Below are 21,416 nucleotides of genomic sequence, written 5' to 3'. Positions count from 1 at the left end.
ACCGAATAACTTAATTTTATTAAAATGTAAACTGTGTGGCCTCCCTTCTGTTTTATTGGCCACAACAGGGAGAAGAAAAAAGAAAAAGAAAAGCAACGGTTGTTTTAAACATTTACTGTTTTATATTAAAAACGAACATCTCTATAGAGTGTTAGCTTCTGAAGCATTCAGTGTACCAACACCGAGCTGATGAGTCAGACATGAAATAAACACACCACTCATCCTTTCCCAGCTCCAAACAAGAATTTTTTTTATTATTATTTTAGGCAAACCACATGACAAGAATGATTAAAACCACCCAAATAATAAAAGAGTTCCAAAATGCTGTTTTTCTTTTGTATTTCCTTCATGGTTTTCAACTCCAAGAATTAGAAAATCAGAAATGAGTCTTCCAGAAGTTGAGAGGAAGGCTTGAGGAATGGAAAAACAGAGGCTGTGCTGGAGGTACTTTTTGTTTGCAGCAGCTTTGGGCATGTTTCAGTGAAGAACTTTCAGATTTCAGCCCTCTGGGTCAGAGGTTCCTTTTCACCCCTTTTTTTTTATGGAAAGCCAAGCAGGAATTAATTTCCTGGGGTTGTGCTGCAGCAGATTATGGCCAGCAATACAAAACCTATCTGTGTTTCCATAAGTTGGCACCGGTGCGTGCCTGCAGTGCTGCTGGGGATACTGGGATCACTTCACTCCTCTGGGTTCCTTTATGAGCGATTATTTGGGATTACATCAGAGCAACTATGGGTTCAGAGTGGGTTTTGGGGCTGGAATCCAAGCGGGGCAATGAGAAGATACAGGGCTTGGAGCTGCACGACGGAGGTGGGCAATGGGGAGAGATGCTTTGCTAGGGGTGCTGGGGTGAGGATGGGACTGTGCTGCATGGAGATGGGTGGGAAATGAAGGGGGAATGAGGTCATGAAGTTATGTCTAAGGCCTTCTTTATTTGTTATTGCTAAATAAAACCTCCAGCCTGCCTGGACAGCTATTTATGGCCAGGAAACTGTCAAGCAATAGCTCCTTAATATAGAAATTGACCTGTCTAGGGCTTCCTGGAGCAACTCTTCCTCTTGTCAGGAGAGATGGATCGCTTGACTTTTATTATAAACAACAGCTAAAGATGATCAGGGAGAGTGAAATCTGGCATCATGTCGTGACTCATCTGAGATGGAGGAGAGCAGATGCTCTGGGCACTGAGGAGATCGATCCTTCTGACACCTCCGTATCTCAGCAGTGAGCCCACAGCCAGCCCCTCAATGTGAGGGCATGGGGGGAGTTTCAGCCCATTCTTTTAGCAAAGCCCATTGATGAGAGCTATCTTTGGAGGTTTTCTTCTTGCACCTCCAGAGTTTCATTAGTATCTTCGTAGAGTCATAGAGCCATTGAAGTTGGAAAAGACCACTAAGATCCCCAAGCGCAACCCCAGCCCACTTCACCATGCCCTCTGACCGTGTTCCTCAGTGCCACATCTGCACGGTTCTTGAACACCCCCAGGGACCAGAGCACCAACCTCTTCCCTGGGTTCACTACTACCTTTCCTACCTCTGCGGTGAGAGCTTTGGGCATGTTTCACTCTGAATGTAACCCTCGGGGTTTTCAATGCAGAGCTGAGTCTTTACAAGGTGTGTGACACTGGTCCCAAATCCAGCTCAAATAGTACGCATGAGAGTTGGGAAGATAGTGACATCCTTGTTCATTGCAAGGGAATTGGAACAGATGACCTTTAATGGTCCCTTCCAACTCAATCGATGCTACAGTTCTATGTCCCAGGCTCAAGGGAATGTAGGGTCCCAGCTTGACGTGCTGGGACACAGGAAGGAGGAGCCCCGGGTGCAGCATGAGCAATGCTCCTGGGCACCCTCCCAAATCCCACATTCGCCAGCAGCACAATGCAAGCTGCAACAGAATGATTTCTGCGGGCGAAGGCAAGGGGTCCTCAGTTTCTCATCTACGTGACCCTGAGGGGCAGAGTTATTTTAAAGGCAAACAAGAAGACCCAAACAATGCCAAGATGTTGACACCAGTGGCTCCAGCGGTTTTATTTATTGCCTGTTGGTAACCGTTGGCGGGCCGTTGGGATACTCTGGGGCCTGGTGGCTGACAAAATGGGGCAGGGTGACAAGAAGTGAAACAATTGGGATGTATGTAATTTTTCCTTCCTGCACTCACTGGACGGCATCATCCATGAGGCCGGTTTCATGTTTCTCCACGGTCTCTTCCAGTCTTATGCTCTCATCCCTCAGGCAGGAGCAGTTTTCTGCCCCTAACAGAAAGTCAGCCCTGCCTGTACAGCCCTGTGGGACAGAAAGAACAAAAAACACATGGGAAACTTGGGGTCTTCTCAGCTCACGCTGTGTGCCCAGACCTGCTCCCACTACCCTGCTCAGCCTCTGTAGGAGTTTGAACATTCAGGATGAGCAGACTGGCCCCAAAACCAAGGGCTGAGAGAACAGGACCTGCAGCTGACCTGGTGGTGTTGGGATACCCATGGGACCCCCTGGCAAGGAAGCTGCCCTCTTCTCCCCACCAGGCTGCCACTGCCACGTGCTGTGACCCACCTCATCCCTGCCCACAAAGCTCCAAACAAGGCTGATTAGCAGATTAGTCTGGAGATTGACTTTTATTTCTCCTCCACGAACCTTTCTCCCTCCCGCTGGTGCTCACTCATTCGCAGGCACGTGTGTATTTGCTCTTCTACAGGTTTGGTGGCTTGTGGACAATAATTATCTTTACTGTTGTTGTACAGCTGCCTCGGAGCTATCAATTGCTTTTGTTCAAAGGTCACCTGCCCAGATGATTTTACAACCTGACTACAATGATCTGTTCCATTTTGCACTTTATACCAATGCCACAGTGATTTTTACCAAGTCAGCAAGTGAGTAATGAAGCACTTGAGCCTATGAACACTCCATTCCTGTTTATGATCATATTAATAGCACAATAAAATCAGCACTCACCCAAGCAGTTGCTTTCAAGAAAAAGAAATGGTTTTTTATTTCTGCATGGAAAATTGAAAGTTGTTGTTTAATTTCTAAGGGGAACCCCAAAGCTGTGGACTCTCTGATAAAGCACCACTTCTGTATTGAAGAGAAACATCGCTTTTTTCAACACTGGGCAAAGAAGTTTTCAGCACAACTTGTGTGGTTCTGTCTGAATAACAAACGCTGCTCAGCTGCAGGGAGGTGAGCTCTGGCTGCTCCTCTGCACAACCTGAGGGACACACCTGAGCCCGGGTGCAGACGTGCACCCATCCATGGTTAGGCTGATCTGCACCAGCTGAGGTGTGAGCCCATTAAGGTTATAAGGATGGAGGCACACCTTTCCCCTCTGTGCTGTTGATATTTGGCTGTTTTATGGTGAGCTGTGTGGCTCTAAGAGTGTTTTCCTGGGAAGAAGGTGGAAGCAAGGCTGTAAGCCAGGTACAGCAATGCCTATTGGTGTTGAAGGGGGTTTGGTGTCCTGTGGGTGTTGAGTGCTCTGGGAGCTCTTTGTGGCACAGGAAGATGAATTACTGATGCTTCTCAGTCTTTCTCCCTGTTTTTCTCCCATTCTTTTTATTGCAAAGTTGTGGTGTATAACTCAGGAAAACAGCCTGTGTTGCTCTCCTGGTCCATGTGCTGCAGTAATTAACTATCTGTGCTTCTTGCTTCTACTGCAGTTAACACAGAGCTGAATATTCAATCTCACTATTGTATGCACAATCAAACAGCTCTTCTCCTTTCATCCCCTCAGGTGGTCCTTCTCAGATACGGCTTTGTGGCTAGGGGTGCCAGGAGGCGGTGTTCCCGAAAACCTCTCTTTTTCAGTATGAATTTACATTGAATAACCCAAAAGCCACTTAATGAGGAACAGTGACATCTTCAAAGTGCTTCCAGGAAGCTCCTCCAGGGGAAACTTGGTGAGAAGCACCACATACCAGAAAGGCTTTTGTTACAGGGAGCATATCCCCATAGCCTGATGTCCTCATAGATTGCTGTTTTTTCCAAAACCTCAGCTTTCCAGTAGTAAAACTTCTATCCAACAGTACCACCAGAGGTAACGTGCCATGGAAGTGAACTGTGTTGAGAGGAAAGGAGGGGACCAGTGGTCAACTGTTTCTATGGTCAAAACTGGGGGGAAAAAAAAAAAGGCCCAAGCAGCTCAACCCTCAGTGCCCTAATGATGCTGGGAATATAGGCATTAACCAGCTGTTTTCCTGCTCTTGCAGGCTGTCTTTACTATTATTGGGAAATGCATTGGTATTGGAATTTGAAGAAACTTTTACAGTGAATGGTTCCACTGCATCATTAAATGTGGCTGAGAGAAGACTGTGACTACTGTGTTTGATAGTATCAGGGCTTGAACTGCCTTCAGGGCCATCTCCTTTGCTGGCATTGAATCTTTGTCCCACCTCCATCTCTTACCTTGTTATCAGGATGCTGTTTGCATTTCCTGGTAACTCTGATCCCCCATTCCACCTCTGCTTGCATTTTCCTTAATGTGGGACTGCCTAGAGTCTGAACGAGAGGTGGGCACAGATGGATGCAGTATGGGGCCCTAATGTTGCTATTACTTCAGGTGTTGGTATTATCCTTCCCATCTGTTCACTCTTTGCTTGTAATAAAGGAGAATAGCTCTGACTTGTGGAATGAATGGAAATGATGGGCATTTAGCTGCAGGAGCCTACAGTTAACATCTGGGTGCAGTGCAGTGCTCAGGCTCCTCTTAGTGCTATGGCCCCTGTGAGCAGGGCAGGGAATTGTGTTGGGGAAACCATCCCTGTGTGCTGGAGCAGGACTAAGGGGAGTGGTGAGGTGAAGCTGGCTGTGTTAATCATTTACTTTGAGAGCAATGGAGGCTAGAGTAGAAGTTCTGTGTATATAAAGATCTGCAGGCATAAATGGGAAGCAGGGAAGCTGCTGCTCAAAGGGCACAGTGAAGGGGCCTTTTGGGGAGGGAGTTTACTCAGATTCACCTTTGTTTGCTCTGTGGGAGTGCTCTGTAACCACTATGGGATGGTATGGACTGGGACTGCTGGGTGACTGCCAGTTCTGAGCCTGACCTTGACAGCTTTGACCCAATTAATGATCAGCATTAAGCATGAGTGGAAAGATAATGAGGGTGACGGCTAATGGTGGGTGTTTGGGGATAATAATAGTGTTTATGCGCCCTTCTCTCTCTGTATAAATTCACCAGGAGGGTCAAGATATTCTTTTCTGTGTTTTACGTTGTTTAAAACATACTGTGTCCTCAGAAAAATACATACATACATCATTATGATATCTGTATTGTTACATAAAATACATCTGATAAGGCTGGAGCTTCAGGTCCACTTGGGATTCACTTGGTATTCAGGTATAGCTGAACATATTGGCATTGCCTTCTACTGTTACAAGGGAAAAATACAGGCTGCCACTCCTCCATCAGCAAGTCAATGTCAGCCAATAGCAACTGACACTTCACCACTTTCATTTGGGGTTACTGGTGCTCCAAAGTTAGGGCTTTCTGCAGGAGCAAATCCTTCCTGTGTGCTAAGATGCAGAATCCCATGATAAAAAGAGAAGAGGAAACTGTTCTTGAATCTATTTCTCTTGGTGCATCCCAGAGATTGCTCCAAATCCAGCCTTGTGTCCACATGACAGGTTTGGTGAGCTAAGCCTCACGTGCCAGCTTTGCTCTGTGCTCTACATTCAGAGAAAAGGTACCTTTGGTGTTAAAGACAGCTCTGCAGCATAGAAAAGTCATGTGATATATTGGAGAAGGCTGAGGTCCCAGGAAAGCTGTTCCCAAATTCTCCATCCCTGCAGAAACTTGGTCTGATCAGTATTCCTGTGGTGGGTTTTGCACCATTGCTCCACGCCCAGGAGTGATTGACATTGTCTTGAGCTTTGCTTTTAAATCATGTGGCTATGCCTCATATTACAACATGATTAGAAAGAATTTATCAACTTGAAATATTAATAATGGATAATTCATTTCCAAGCAGCAAGCTTTAATAGCAGCATGCTGCCTTGGACGGGCTCTGCTCTGAGGCTACTGACTTTGACATTGCTCTTGCCCTTATCTTTACATGCAAATGCAGCTCTTGTCCCCAGCTCGTTTTCTTTCTCTGGACACCCTTTTTCTTTTTTTTCTTCTTCTTGTTTTTTTTTTTTTTTTTTTTTTTTTTTTTTTTTTTTTAGTTGGTGTCACTCCAGCAGGGTGAATGGCCATGAGCTCAGGGAGAGAAGAGCCACCTCTGTTCCATCACCTTGAGGTCCTGTGGTTGGGAAAGCACAAGCAGCACTTGGGTGCTAATGGAGGGAGTGCTTGACGTGCTTTGCCTCCTTCCATGGAGGCTCTACTGCATCTGTATCATAAAGGGGAAAGCATTGTGTTTCTGGTTTTGGGCATGGCACCCAGGAAGGCTGGAGGCATCCCTAACTGCTTTGAGATGTCCTCAGCACCTCCAGGTTTTGGAAGGTTTCCTTGCTTGCCTGGAGTGTTCTATCTTGATTTTTCTTTTTGGAGTAGTTGCTTTAAAATGAAGAGACTTCCTGGTTTTTTCCTTTCTGGCTTGCTTTTCCTTTCTGGCTTGGTTTGTGCATCACCAATCATTTGTAGTGTCAATAGGCCTTGTAACATAACCACAAAATCAGTTACATCTGGAGTGTGCTGAGCGAGGTCACTGGGGACAGAGTTTCTTTTTTTAAAGGCAGCCTGAATAAATGGCAATTGAGCCCTACTGCATTTCAGGAGGCAAAAGCCAAAACCATAATAGCATTCATGTTTTCCAATTAAAATAACTGTTCGTCTACTCTTGCATTGAAATTCAGTTTTTATTTTTTTTTCAGAGGAAAACAAGCTGGGGATTGACCCATGCTTTGTAGGAAATTGGTTTGGAATTTGCTTATCTCTTCATCAGAAACCAAATCTAAACAAAACCAGAATCTGATTTGAGGCTTATAAGCTTTTTAGCGGAGTATGTGAATGCTTGAATTTCCCACTGGATCCAATAGTGGATTTATTAATTACTTTTTTTTAACAAAAAAGCCATACCTGATAGTTCCATAGTGCTGCTCAACCAGGAAACCTGGGGACTTCCTTGGGAGGTTTCTCGGAAGACTGACATGCTTTTATATCAACCACCAATGCCTGTTTTTGAGGTGTACAATGGACTGTAGAAAACACCGTGAACATTTAGGTTATTTTTCTACGCTGGGTCAGGCTGCCTAAATGTGTTAATTCATTAAGCATGCTGCGTTCCTGCTAATTGCCAGCTTGGGTTTAGGCTTCGGGCAGTTCTGAGCGTGTCCTCGAAGCGGAGCCTTATCTCGAAGCTTCCTGAGTCTGTGGAATTGAATGAAAGTCTCACCAAGAAAAGTGGTTTGTTTTGCTTTTGGTTTGTTTTGTAAGAAAGCAGAGAGTTTCCCTTCCCAGCCAGGTCTGAGTGACCACAGAAGCTCACACGTTTCAGTGCTTCAATCTTTCAGGCTCTCCAGACTCCTGAAGTTCTAAATTAAAGATAAATAGAAATAAAAAGAATCCAGCCAGACACTTTCAGTCCTCCATTGAGGTCAGGTGTTAATTCAGATGTGATTTGGATAGAGGCTGTGAATGCACAGCCCTTCTCCCAGATCACATTTTTCCCTTCCCTAGGGAAATTTTGTCCAAAATGAGGCACAACGTCAGCATTAAAAATATTTTTTTTAAATATAATATAATTTTTAAAAAATCAACCATCTGGGCAGATCTGGCAGTGGGATGGTTTCATCACACACAGCTGTAAGATAGTTTGGCTGTTTGGTATACCTGGAACCAGGTTCAAAAGTCCCATTTGGGGATTTCTTGCAGAGGAAAAGGTCGAATGATAAACATTTTGGGATGAAGTCATCAGCATTGCAGCTGGAAGTTTCTCCTGTGTTAGGACTTAGGGTTTCATTGTCATATACATAGTGCTGCTGAGTATAAATGCAGAATGACCCAGAAATCCAAAGAAAATAAGGCTGTTTGGCAAGTCTGTGCTATGAAACTGGTAAAATGTTTAATTTCTGACTTCCAGGCTTGGTTCCCTGAGCCTGTGGTGATTTGGATGCTTTTTGGTATACTCCTGATGTGGATGGTCATCTGTCATGTGTGTGTTTTGTTGGTGATGGAGCTGAGCTGCAGTGAGGCAACACGACATGCCAAAGGTCGAATGAGAGGTCAGTGGCAGCAGTGGCCCCAGCTCTTGGTCTCTGGATTTTGTCATGGAGGTAAAGCTTGGCTTGTGTTTCAGAATTGCAACTGGCTGGTGGGGTTGGCCAGCAGGCACAGAATCATAGAACAGAATAGCTCAGGGTGGAAAAGATCTTAAGGATCATTGAGTCCAACTGGAAGGGACATCAGCACGGGGTAGTCTTGCTGATGGAAAACAATCTGCAAACCTGCCCTGCCCCTTCTGTGCTCCCAAAGCAATGGGAACTTCACTTGCTACAGAAGGGCCTGTAGGGTACTGATATCAGAATGGTGGTGCCCAATCTAAAACCTCATTTACATACACATCTGCCTCCATGGGATATTTCTTTTTTTGCACGTAAAACTATTCCCTAACAAGTGGGAATCCAATCCTCTGTACAGTAGTCTTTCTCTCTAAAAGAAGTAATTTAACGAAGGTCCTCCATCTCAGAACAGGATTTAGTTGGGGAGGAAAATAAACTAAATTTGGAAAACAATTAGTAACAATGTTGCCTTAATTTAACAACAGCTTTTATTAGATTGCACTTGTCCAGTGAGATTAATGGACATTTTCCTTTGAAACTCTGGGAGTCTTTCCTAGACACTGGGAATAAGTAGGCTCCTTCAAATGTTCTGCTTCCTACAGGATTTACTGGTGAAAGATTTAATACAATTCAGCACAAACATTTTAACCTTTCCATCTAAAACGCTGAATTCAACCGTTTCCTGAATGTGTATAATTTAAAGGCTTGTGTTTTCCTGTGTCATGCTCTCTGAAGCATTTTATGTCGCCTTGCTCCTATTGACTCTTTTAAGAAAACACTGCGTAAGTATACAGTCACTTTCAGATAACTCAGATGTTTACTTTATGAATGAAGGAGGAAATTGAATACTCAAATAAAGTTATGCATCTAAGTGCCAGAAGCTAACTGCCCTCTTAAATTTGCTTGTCTTCTTGAAAGAGCCTTTAAATACAATTTATGGTGTAAAGAGCTTTTCCGCACTCAGCGCTGAGGAGGAGCTCCACTGACACAGTTATAAATGGATGCTCTCAGCAGGGATCTCCCATACAGGGATGCTCATAGGGCAGGGACTAATGCTTCTTCAGGAGTGTGCATCCTATTGATCTGGTATGGGGCTCATGTCAGGATGCCTGCAGAATTTGGCTACAGCTCTCCTGCAGTCATGTGGCTTGTTCATAAGCTCATCACTTGGCACAGGATTCTCCAGGTCCACCTCTGAGCACAACCTTTTGACAGGTATTGCTTTATTTATGGAAAGAGAAAAGGTCGTGGAGTCCCTTTGGGTCTGTCACGTTGCAAGGTGAGCGAATAGGGCTTACTTTCATATTCAGTGAGACTCAATGAAGGCTTCTGTCCTTTGGCTCCATGTTCAGATACCAAAACTCACTCCTGCCTGGAGGAGAGTGGCTATGAAAAGCCTAGTGCTGCTTTCTGATGTCTGTGTTCAGAAGCAGGGTCTTGGGCCAGGTTCTATGTTAGCCAAGGACTATGGTTATCTGCAGCCTGGGTGGAGGATGGAGGCATTACCCATGGAGGAGTTACTTGGAACTTATGCCCAATCCACTCTGATTTGTTCAACTTTGCTGGATTCTCATAAATTCTTATTGGCCTTGGAATATTTGATTTTTATTTTTTTTTTCTTGGAGATCCAGCTTCTAGTTTTGTTATTGTCTAAACCTGTGCTTCAAAAAGGAATCAGTTGTTTCCATGGCTAAGGGCTTGGATCATGCTTGTCCAGCAACATGAGATGGAGCACCAGGTGACTGCACTGCTGGCTCAGTGTCTTGGATAAAGGCTGTGGGTTTGGAGGGGTGAATCCAGCCATGAATCCAGATGTACTAAAGCAGGATGAGCTCTGAGGTGTGCCTGCAGGGAGAGTTACTGGGCTTCCTGCTCCTTGTTCTGCACCCAAAGAGGAGAGCAGTGAGAGTGCCCTGTTCTCCCAGAGACACTGCTTTGTGCCATGTGGAAGCTGGGATTGGCAGAATAAACTGCAAATAATGGTTATTACAGGAGATACAAAGGTACTGAACTGAAAATGTGAGGTCCCTGAAAACTCAAGCAGGTGTGAGAGCAGAAACCCAGATATGAGTGTGCCAGAAGAGAGGAATGGAACTGAAGAGTGGATGCATGGAAGAAGAGGTGGCCTTCCTGTTATAAGGAAGATTTTAGGGTGTTGAAGAGCCCCAGAGAGCCTCTTCTGAGCACTTTCCACAAGGCAGAGGACAGAGAAGGAGTTTTGGACTCCTCTCAAAATCCCCAATACCTGTGTTGGAGCAGAGGTGTGCTTGGGCCACACAGCAGGTAGAGGCAGCCCTGTGAGCCAGGCAGAGGTCACCCCCAAGGTCCCATCTGTCCCCCAGCACTGCCAGTGGGATCCCTATCGCACGCTAATATTGGATTATGATCGTGAGCCTCCACAATGTCACACTGATAACAACAAGGTTTTTCCCCAGTACGAGCCTGTTTCATTTTGACACGTAGGTATGTCAAGTGAAGGGAATATTTTCCCTTCTGCATCAGACTCCAACTTCACTGAGGTCAGTCACAGGAGCGTGTGTGCAAATGTCAAGGCTGGCAAGGATTGTGGGTGAGGGTAGAGGGCATTTGTGAGGCTGTGGGGAAGGGAAGGTGGTCCTCAGTGTGAGTCAGATAGTGGTGAAGGCAAGGCTGGCATTGAGACCTGCCTGGCTCTGTATTTCAGAAGTTACTGTAAAGGCACCTAAAGCCCAAAGAGTTCCCAGTTTTAGCTACGCAATGCTCCTGGACCAGTCTGGAAGAACAACCTCCCTCTACATTCTAAGGTTCTTCTGACATGATGAAGAGTTTGACATTAGAGGATGTCATGTCTCCATTTATTGTGTCCATCAGTGGCCAATGTGATGAGTTCCAAAGGCAGAACTGAACCAAGAGGTCATGGTGAAAGCAGTTCACTTAGGATGGATGAGAAGGCTCTGCCACAATTCTGTACAAGAACTTCCATCAGAAATTGATGTTGTCTGATCAGAAGTATCCTAGGGACTGGGACTCTGCTTCCATTTGAATGTGACCTGTGTGCATCCAAATCAAGTCTCCTCTGAGGAAGGAGAGAGGTGGCAGTCAACTGAAGGAGAAAACACAGTGATAAGAAAAAAGCAGCTTTGTGTTGGGACCTCTGCTATTCAGAGCTGGTTCCCGTGCAAACATTACAATTACCTTCTTGCTTCCTCTGAGCCCAAGGGTACCTGGGGGAGAAGACAGTGAAGACCAGTGGGACCCTGAGGAAGTGCAGCAGCATCCCTTGGGCTCTAATTCATGCACTGAAATGCACAAATGCATCACAACTTGTGTTGCCTGGTCATTTCCTGCTGAAAAACCTTTGCAAGCCTCTGCAAGATCTATCTATATATGTATGTATGTATACACACATACATATATATGGTATATGTATATCCAAGTCAAGTCAGTACTGCCCACTGAAATGTCAGTGGACAATAGTAACTAAAAATAGGCAAAACCAGGAATTTGTCTGTAATATTTTTAAACTGGGAGGATGGCAAAGCTATATATGTAATCTCAGAATTTGTAAGGGTTGGAGGAAAAAAAAATGGGCCTAGTTTTTTTTCAGTGAGGAGAACAAAGCGCTGTCACTTAGCAATGTATGGGCTTGATGCAGGCATCATTCCAGTGCCCTCCTAGGGTGCTGCATGTTCTGGGGCCACTGTGTAATAGGAGCAAATGCTGTATTATAATGGCACTGACTGCAAGTGGGGATTTTAGACCTTCTCCAGTTTGTTGTTTCACTTAGAAGTGGATGGTGTGGAGGATAAACCTGTGATCAGCGTCACATAGGAAATATCTCGGGCACCAGCTGCTGCTTGGCTTTCTGGTTCACGGCATCACGCAAGTCCTGCCTTTGCCTTCAGCCCTCCAGTTTATGCCGGGCTGGTCTGGAAGCCTCTCCTCAGGCTGCTCCTTGGAGGGCGAAGGAGACTTGAGGCTGCTGCTCCCTCTGCTGACTCTGCCGTGAGCGCTGTGCTCAGCCCCGCACCGGGCGGGAGCGGCGCCCGGCAGGACGAGGGCAGCGGCCCCGGTACCGACGCTGCTGCTTCGGTCGGTGCTCCGAAGAGCGGTTTGCATTACAGCAGTAGGGAGATAAAAAGCAAATAGGAGGTTGAGCGTTTCTTCTTTCTTTATGCGTTTCTGTGACAAAGCATGATTTTTATCCAATAATGTAATAATTTTTAAAAAAAACTCAGTGAGGATCCATTCTTGAACCAATGCAAACTTTGCCTTTGAATTTAACAGGAACGTGCTGCAATCTGCAACTAGAGCCCTTTGCTTTTTCTCCTGTAGATCTCCTTAATCCTTTAGCAACTATGTGCGTTTTCCAAAGAGGTTTTCTATATATCCCAGGGGAACAAAATCACAATGGGAAAGAAGTTCTCCTTATAAACTGTGACCGACTGCAGTCTCCCTCCAGCCCTGCTGGTAACGCCCTGTGGATATTTGCTTCTCAGAGATTAGAGGAACAAAGCGAGAAGAGAGCAGCGTTCCATTATGGTAGAGTATATAATATTGTGATTATTAATCATACCCCTCCAAATAATTAATCATTTTTGGTGTGTTATTTGAAGACAAACAGGGCCTTTAGTTCATTATCGCTTATACATACACAGAACTGGAGTCACATCGGTGCTGTCAGACGTGGTTAATCCCTGCCTGGGTTTTGTACATGTCTGGGTATCTGAATCATGTACATGGCAAATGATCTACTAATATGTTTGCTCCACCAGTTTGTTCATATAGAGCCAAATATATGAAAGCATTTAAGCTCCGGAAAGGGCAGATATGGTCCTAATGGAGTTGACAAAGGCATCTAATGTTAAGGTTGTGGAGAAAAAAAAGGGCTTGCTGATGAAATTCTGCTTTATTATTTGACATGGAGGGACATGGTTAGTGGGTGTGGTGGGGGTGGGTCAGTGATTGGGTTTGGTGATCTTAGTGGTCTTTTCCAGACTTAATGATTCCATGATTTACATTTTATAGTGCTTGATGATTTGAACTGGAAGGCTGGAAAGGCAATCAGGAAAACTCTGAGCTCTATAAAAATAGATTCTGGAGGTAAAAACATTAATTTAAACTAAAGCAGAAGGAAGGAATGATGGCTGAGGTTCAGTGTCTTGTGGTAGCCAAGAATGGGAGGCAGGTGATGAGCTGCAGCTCAGCTGGTTCACAGATCACAGCAGCCACTTGGCTGCCCAGGTACCATCTCATGTTGTCATCCTGCCTGTGTGCCCCATCAGCACAGCTGTCCTCATCCTTCCTCCCAGCACAGTGCTTTGTCAGGCTGAAAACTTGGGCTGTGAATTTTAAGACATCCTTACAAGAACAGAGTCTGTTTTCAGGCTCAGCACTTGGAAGACTTTGCGTGAAGACCGTAACATTTTGATTACAAGTGATATAAAATGCCGTTTGCTTTATTTCCTAATTAATGACAGTACATAAGGCAACAGTAAACTCAATTGCTTCCAACAGCTTTTTATATTCACTCGGAGGCATTTTCAGAAATATGACTTGTGTACCCAGCAAAATCTTTCCTTGACCAGATGTAGAAGGAAAGCACTTTTATTGGCTCCATGATAATATCGCTAAAGAGGAAACAAGCTATAAAAATAAAAATTAAAAAAAAAAAAAAAAAAAGACAGAATTTGAGAGTTGCTAAACTGAAAGATAGAGAAACAAATACAGGAGAGATAAGAAGGCTTTTTACTGATAGTGTGTCCTGTGTAAATAATGCAGACACTGAAAAAGTCCCTCTGCAACGAGACTCATTAGAAACACGTACGCTGGCCCTGAGCAATTACTTTGATTGTTCCCCAGCTGCTTCTCACAACAAATGTCCGCAGACCCACCAAGGTTGCAACCATATTGCTGGCTGCGTGTCCTTGCAGATATATGGCCATACTGAAATCAGATAAGTGCAAGTTTGTTGCTTTACAGGCCAGTTTCGGGAGGAGTGCTAGCCTGGGGCAGTAGGTTAAACAAGCGCCTACAAACAGGTAGAAAATGAAGCGTCCACTTCCATTGGGAATGAGTATGACCCAAGTGTATGCTGACACACATCTGCTGATGTAGATGTCATCTTGGATTTGAGTTGGTGAAGTGTGGGCGCTCTTGACTTGTAGTGAAAACTTGTAGGCCGTGCCTTTCTGGCCTTCAAAGCCCTTCACTAAGAAGCTATAATTAAAAAACAAAACCACACCAGAAGAAACGAACATGGGAGATTGCAGCCTTTGGCACCATGATAGAAGTATAATAACAGTAAGCTAAAAGCCAATCAGAGCAAAAAAATACACATGCTGAGGACATAATTGACTTTGTATTTGTAATGTGAAGGTAAAGAGGTGAGTAAATGATACCAGGCAAGCAGAAAGACTAAAGCTAACTTAAAGTGATAAAATTTCATGGTAGCATGGAGAAAGATGAGCAGTGGGAGTTAAGATGTAACAAGGCAGTCAAAAACATCTGTACGTAAATGCTTCTGAGTTACAGAAACACTCCTTTCCTTTCTCCTGGTATCTCAAAATTCCTTTATTCTCTACACGTTTTCCAGAGGGGTTGGACAGAGTCACCCAAAGCCCTCCTCTGGAGAAGCAGGGCAGCTGTTGCTTCTGCAGACAACATGGTGACTATACTGCTGTGGAAATTAAAAGAGAGACACCTTTGGCAAGGCTGGAAAAAAGGATTCCCAGATAAGGCATAAAAAAACATCTTGAGAAAATGAAAGGGAAAGCAAAGAGGCTGCTAACATTTTCTCAAATCCCCTTTCTTTGCAACAACATAATCCTCACAAATGAATCAGAGCATGTATTTGCTCAAAAGAGTTAATCTTTATTAACAGCCCCAGAATGCCCTTCAGCTCATGTACAACCTGGTTCAAAGGTTTTCAAGAAAAACAACATACCATAAACCAAAGGGCAGCACTAATTGGAAGCAATGTAATGTCTTTGAAAACAGTAATAGCCTCCTGTGGGTTAATAAGCGGAAATTAAATTTCGTGTATGTTAGCATAACCCATCACAAAGTACCAGGTGAAGCAAGGGGCACAGGCAGTAAGGATGGGGTTTGGAGTGCATACAGTCACTATCTTAGAGTAACCCCCGTTCCTTGGACTAAGTTGGGATTTCCAAAGGATTTGTCTTCAGCCTGGTTGAAGGAAATATTTTGCACAACATGGCCCCCATTTCTGCTTCGATGGTGAGATGAGAGTGGAAAATCTTTGAAGAGGAGGAATGTGAATTTGTCAGCCCTTAAAAGCAATCTTGGTGTCACTCTACCTTTGTCCTGCCACGTGGAACCCAAGCAGTGGTGCAGCATTGCTGTGACTTTGACTTGCGCCTGCAGTTTGATGTTGTCTAGCTCTAGTGCTCAGAGCTCACTGGTGACCTTCAGGGCTTGCCTTCTGTGCTGGGTATACAAGTGAAGGACTAGTCCCACAAATGGGTAGTTTCAATGTTAAAATGTCATGAAATAGAGTAGATAGAAATGCACGCTGGGAATGAGTTGGCTAATGATGGCATTGCCTGAAATGGAGACGGCTAATATTTGGACTGCAGGGTGTGTTGTCTCTTACAAGGAAATGGCTTAATCTTGGAAAGGAGGCAGAAATACAAGGTCAGATCCTCACTGCTCTGCCCTCATTTCCTCTTCTGGCTGTGCTGGCTGCTCAGAATCTGCTGAGGAATCAAGAATTGAGCGTCTTTGAGGCTGGTGTCTGAGATGTCTCCCAGTGGGAAATGTTACAGTGCAAACCCAACCCAGGGCACTGACAGCTGTCAGGGCTGTGGGCAGGGATGCTGGAGAACCTCTCGTCAGTGATGTCTTGCGGGTGGTTTCTCTGCCCAATGTAAAGGTCAGTCAAACTCACCACAGGTGATCACAGTGTTTGGTTGGAGGTACGACCACTGACTGTCTGCATGACTGGGAGTTTGGTTTTGAATATGTGGCCTCAGATATTTATTGTGTCTTCAGTAGCACTCCCTGTACCCGGAGGTTCCTTCGTAATAGGGCAGAGAAACGTGCTGTTATTTGCCTTATTTCCAGCTGTTGGTGATTAAGACAAAGGATGGGAAAACCTGAAAGCCCACATATGCTTGGGCAAGAGAAAAGCACCTCATGCACAGCATGGGTTGTGGAAGGATGGGGATGGCCCTGGAGGAGGAATGACTCTTTGTGGCCACAAACCATGAGAAAGCCCTTCCCCAGCTCTCCTCACAGCAAGCTGCTGGTTCTCGGGTTCTATTTTATTTCTGCCTGTCCCTGTGTTTGTGAGACTTCTTGTCTGTAGGCCTCTCCCCCCATGAAACCATCAATCACCAGTGCTGACAGAGGTTCCTGCTGCCCGAAGCGGCCAGGAAGACTTGTTGGAGCCAGAACCCCAGGGGTCAAGTCCAGGTTGTCGTGTCTGAGTGAGGGCTGCTCAGGATATGCGCGGCCTAACGTCGTGTTTGGAAGGCAGCAAAGGACCGAGAGGGAGGAGGAGGAAGGATAGGATGTAATCTTTCATCCTGCGAGTGAGCTTTCAGAATGGGAATACTTCTTTTTGCCTAGGTTTTGAAACAAATGCTGCTGGGTATGGCTCCAGGCAGCTGGAGGAAGGGAGTCCCTAGCCCAGGAAAAATGTAGTCACCAACTCTCCCCTGAGAATCTGCTCAATATGCTGGCTATGGGAGAAATGCTGGGCACATCACCCTGAACTCAATGGTTCTTCTCATGTGGAAGAAGAAACAGAAGATCTAAAGGCCCTGTGACTACTAGGGTCAGTGGTGGCCGTGTGCATGGCCAAATGGTGCAGGCTGAAAGCCCTCCTTCCTGTGCCAATCCTGCCCACTAAATGTCATGTCTGCCCAAGGAAGCTGGTTATGTGCACTGGGAGCATTGCTTCAGTGCTGAGCCCCCAGCACACAGCTGTTCTCATGAGGCTACCCATGATCTCAGTGATCCATGTAGGTCATTTCCAGCTCAGGATATTCTATGATTCCATCCAGCAGGGACAGCAACGTTCCACAGCCCACTTCAGAACTCCTGCTTTATATCAAACCCCATAAAGTGATCTTGCTCACTGAACGCAGCAAGACAGCGGTCCCGTGGCTGGGCACCCACTGAGCATCCCTCAACTAGGTGCTGAGATGCCATCCAGAGCAGTGATGAGTGAAGTTCTAGTCACACCCCATCAGAAGGATGCTCTGCCCCAGCCACACATGGATCTCACCCAGCAGCCATGGCAGAGCCCGAGCCAACTCTCAAAGAGCAGTGAGCACTCGGTCACACTTGCATTGTTTCAACACATTTACATAATTAGTTTATCAAGAAATGTGTTTGGCCTCGTCTGATACTCAGGAAATGCTGTCTGTCATTTGCAGGCATCCTGCGGGGCCCCGGGGAGCTGACAGACCCTGGCTCCTTCCTATCTCTCTTTAACTCCATTTGCTGGGACCATTTCCCATTATTTTCTTTCCATGTAGCACTCCCTCTCCATTTTGGGATTAAAGTAATAGATAACAATATTATGCCTAAAAGAAGGCTGTGACGGGTAGGGGAACAACATGAGTAAGGTCTGGGAAGAGCATCTGGAAAAATGTTAAATGAATAAAAGTGCAGGAACTTGAAATGTTTTTACACCCTTCCAGCCAGATTCTCTGCAGATTGGATCCACTTCATAGAAGTGCCGATAAATGAAAAATTACTAATTATGAATAAAACATTCCTGCCACCAGAAGTTTCTGTTTGCTGGAAAAGTTCCTCTCTAACAAAGCGAGTTTGAATGAGGATGGGCCTGTTCCCACATCTCTGATGAGGACAGACTGCTTACAGGGGTCAGGGTTCAAGTCAGGCAGCCTGAGGCTCAGCTCCCTTCATGCCTAGGGCTCAGTGAGCTGGGGGCAGCCCTGTAATGCTCGCACAACAGCCAGCCCACTGCCTGGCATTGCTGCTTGAGAGCAACGGCCTCTCCTGGGCAAGGTTAGGTAAAGTGGGGCATGGGATGACTTCAACCCCAGATCTCAACTAGGTGGGCTTGTTGCAGATTTGCTTATTTTGAAATTGAATGATTTAAGATGCAGCTTAATTCCTGCGAGTAGCAGAAATATGTAGCATTATGACATTTTCGCTCTCATTAGTCACCCACCTTTCAGTAAAAATAGCTCAACTGGGAAAAAACTCCATTCTGTTTAATGCCTGGATTAGTAACATAGGAGACTTTGATTTCAGAGTCCTGTCAACCATTCCATAATCAATAATGTTTCAATCTCCCTACAGGCTGCAGAACCAAGGCGAGGCAGGAGAGCTCTGCACAAACATACATCTTCAGCACACCTCCTCCAGAACTCCTCTGAGTACTTCTCCTGATCCTGAATGAGTTTTCCTATCTTCAGCACTACTGTTTGGAGCTCAGGTGTGTGGCTGAATCACTTCAGCTGAACAAACTGCATCTGCTGAACAGCGGCGAATATTTGGATGTGCTGTCAGCCCAACACCAGTGCTCAGTGTCTGATTTCTGTGAAAGCAGTGCAAAACATCTAAGTAAGTAGAAACATTTTAGAGAGTATATGTGATCTATTAGAGCCTGCAGCAAAGGGGGTAAAGCTGAGTTCAAGTAGGTCTGACTGGTGATTTAGGATCACAGAATCTTTGGAGTTGGAAGGGACCGTTAAAGGCCATCTGTTCCAACTCCCCTACAATGAACAGGGACATCTACAGCTCAGTCAGTGTGCTCAGAGCACCATCTAGCCTCAATGATGTTGAAGGATGTTGCCGAAGGATGTTGCCATCATCATACGCCTGCCCATCATGAGTGGGCTGAAGTAAAATACATGTTCCGAAATGTTCTTAAAATCTTGGTTATACTGATGGAAAGACAGTGTAGGAACTTGTGTGCCATGACAGCTCTGCCTTCAGTATGTTGAACACCCATGCTCATCAGGAACACGTCATTTTGCTACCCTACTTCCATCGGTGATGTAGAACTGTGGCCTTTCCCCTCTGACCTCAATCAGCCACAGCACTCTGAGGCTCATCCAGCTGGAAAGCGCTGTCTTTCCCTTTGCTGAAGATTGATATCATTCCATTTTTCCCTGCTGGGACTAGGGCTCCCATTATCACAGGGGAGGTAACGTGGGATGGGGCGAGGGCAGGCAGTGCTGAGTGAGCTTTGCCAGGTATCCCACTGGCTCTGCCAAAGTGCTCAGGGCTTTCCTCCAAATACTTCCACCACAGGAGAAATGTGTCTTCTGCTGCCAAGGGTCTGGGAATGCCACTTAACTTGGAGAAAGCATGCACTGCAGCATGACAGCCACTTCACCAGTCAGTACAGGAACGCTTTGTGAAAGCAAAACAGTATGTGCTCCATGCCAGAACTGTCCTCACTAGCAATGGAACACATCAGATGTCTGGTGGGTCCAGGGAGCCTTTCTCAGTAAGAACATGAGGAAATGGGAGCCATGAGTTACACTGTAGAGTCTTCTACAGTTTAAGGCATGTTGGCTAAATATAGGTCACATTCCTGTAGCTCTTCTTACAATAAATGCTGTACAAGCTATATCCAAATCTACTTTCTTTCTTCATAAAGAGCTCCTCCTAGATCCAAAGATATCTGACCCACTCACATCCTGGATCTTTTTGTCTTTCAGCAAATGAATAAAGATGGGTGCCTTTTTTTCCCTCAGATGTCACTTAAAATGACACCATTTTTTTGACCTAGTATCATCGAATCATTGAATCATCAAATGGCCTGGGTTGAAAAGGACCTCAAAGATCATCCAGTTTCAACCCCCCTGCTATGTGCAGGGTCTCCAAGCACTAGACCAGGCTGCCCAGAGCCACATCCAGCCTGGACTCTTCAGTCCTGAAGATCTCCATGGTGTGCATGTGTTGGTGACTTACTGGGTGCTCTTGGACCCCTGTCCTACAGCAATGGCTGCTGAGGTCTGAGGTGGTTGGTAACATCTCTTGTACCTTTTGCATTACCATGCACTGGGACAATACAGATGTACAGCCACATCTTGAGCTGTGTTTGAAGGACTGCCTTCTCTTACTGAGGTCCGTGCCTGTGTGTGTGGTGTCCTCAAGGATCCCTGCCGGCCAAACATCACACAAATGGGGCGTGAGTCGCTTGCCAGCAGTAGCTCTTCATATTGTGCAATACTGGGTGCTGAATGAATGAATGAATGAATAAATGAATGAATGCTGAATGAATAATCCTTCCCCTCAGAAAGGGTTCTAAGCTTTGTTAGGTGGCACAGGAGTTAAGGACAGAGGAACCTTGTCCTCAAGCTGACCCCAAGGCTGTGAGTAAGTGCTTAATTAAGTATGTAGCTAAGTGAAAGAAGTGGCAGCATGGATGTGACACATATATGACTCAGAAATGCAAAGTTCTCACTTATCCCTTCCTATACTCTCTCCAAATGGCTTAGGGACAGCATCTGGGTAGCAGTACTTGCTAGAAACGTAGAAAGATATATCAAGCTCGTTGCCAGGGACAATGAAGGACAGTTAATTAAAACGCTTTGGAGAACCTCATAATCCATTCTGAGATAAAGCCCCTCTCTGCTACCACTGCTGTGACAGAGGAGCTGTTGTTGCTAACTGTATTCCAACTTTCCTGAGGCTGTCATACTGCCAAACGCTGCCATGATCTGAGTCTTTGTTCATAGATAAAGATGTGAACTCCCAGCTCTTGTCAAAGATAACAGCACAAAGCATTGCAATGACAAAGCAAAGACGTAAAGCTCAGCTTCAAACACGCAGCCATTTATTATTGTCCTCAGTGCAGCTGCTGAGCAGCATTGAGGGTTGTTTCTAAGTGGAAATGCTGAGCTGTGAGGATTTGTCCAAATGTTCCCTGATTTCTGATGGCGTTTTGCCCCTCTGCATTGCTGGATATTGCCTCTGTATCTGCCATCACCCACAGTGGGGCTCCGGAGGGTTGGGCTTGGGTTAACGGGAATATCATGCTCCAAAGCCTGATGGAATTGGTGGGAAGGTCACACTGCTTTTTTCACTTGGGTTTTTGTTAGGAAATGAGCGCTGCAGTTCTTTGTGCACTTCAAAAACACAGCAGTTCTCTGCCACAACCCCATGGGATCCTTATGGTCGCAGGTAACTGTGAGCAGTGCATACATGTCACCAGCTGACAAAGCCAGCCTCCAAGCTGCTCCCCTGAAAGTCACGAGTTGAGACCTTATTTTCTTG

This window comes from Tetrao urogallus (assembly GCF_951394365.1).
Source record: "Tetrao urogallus genome assembly, chromosome: 16".
Lineage (NCBI taxonomy): Eukaryota > Metazoa > Chordata > Aves > Galliformes > Phasianidae > Tetrao > Tetrao urogallus.
The sequence above is the reverse complement of the archived record's forward strand: the minus strand, read 5'-3'. Positions refer to the sequence as shown.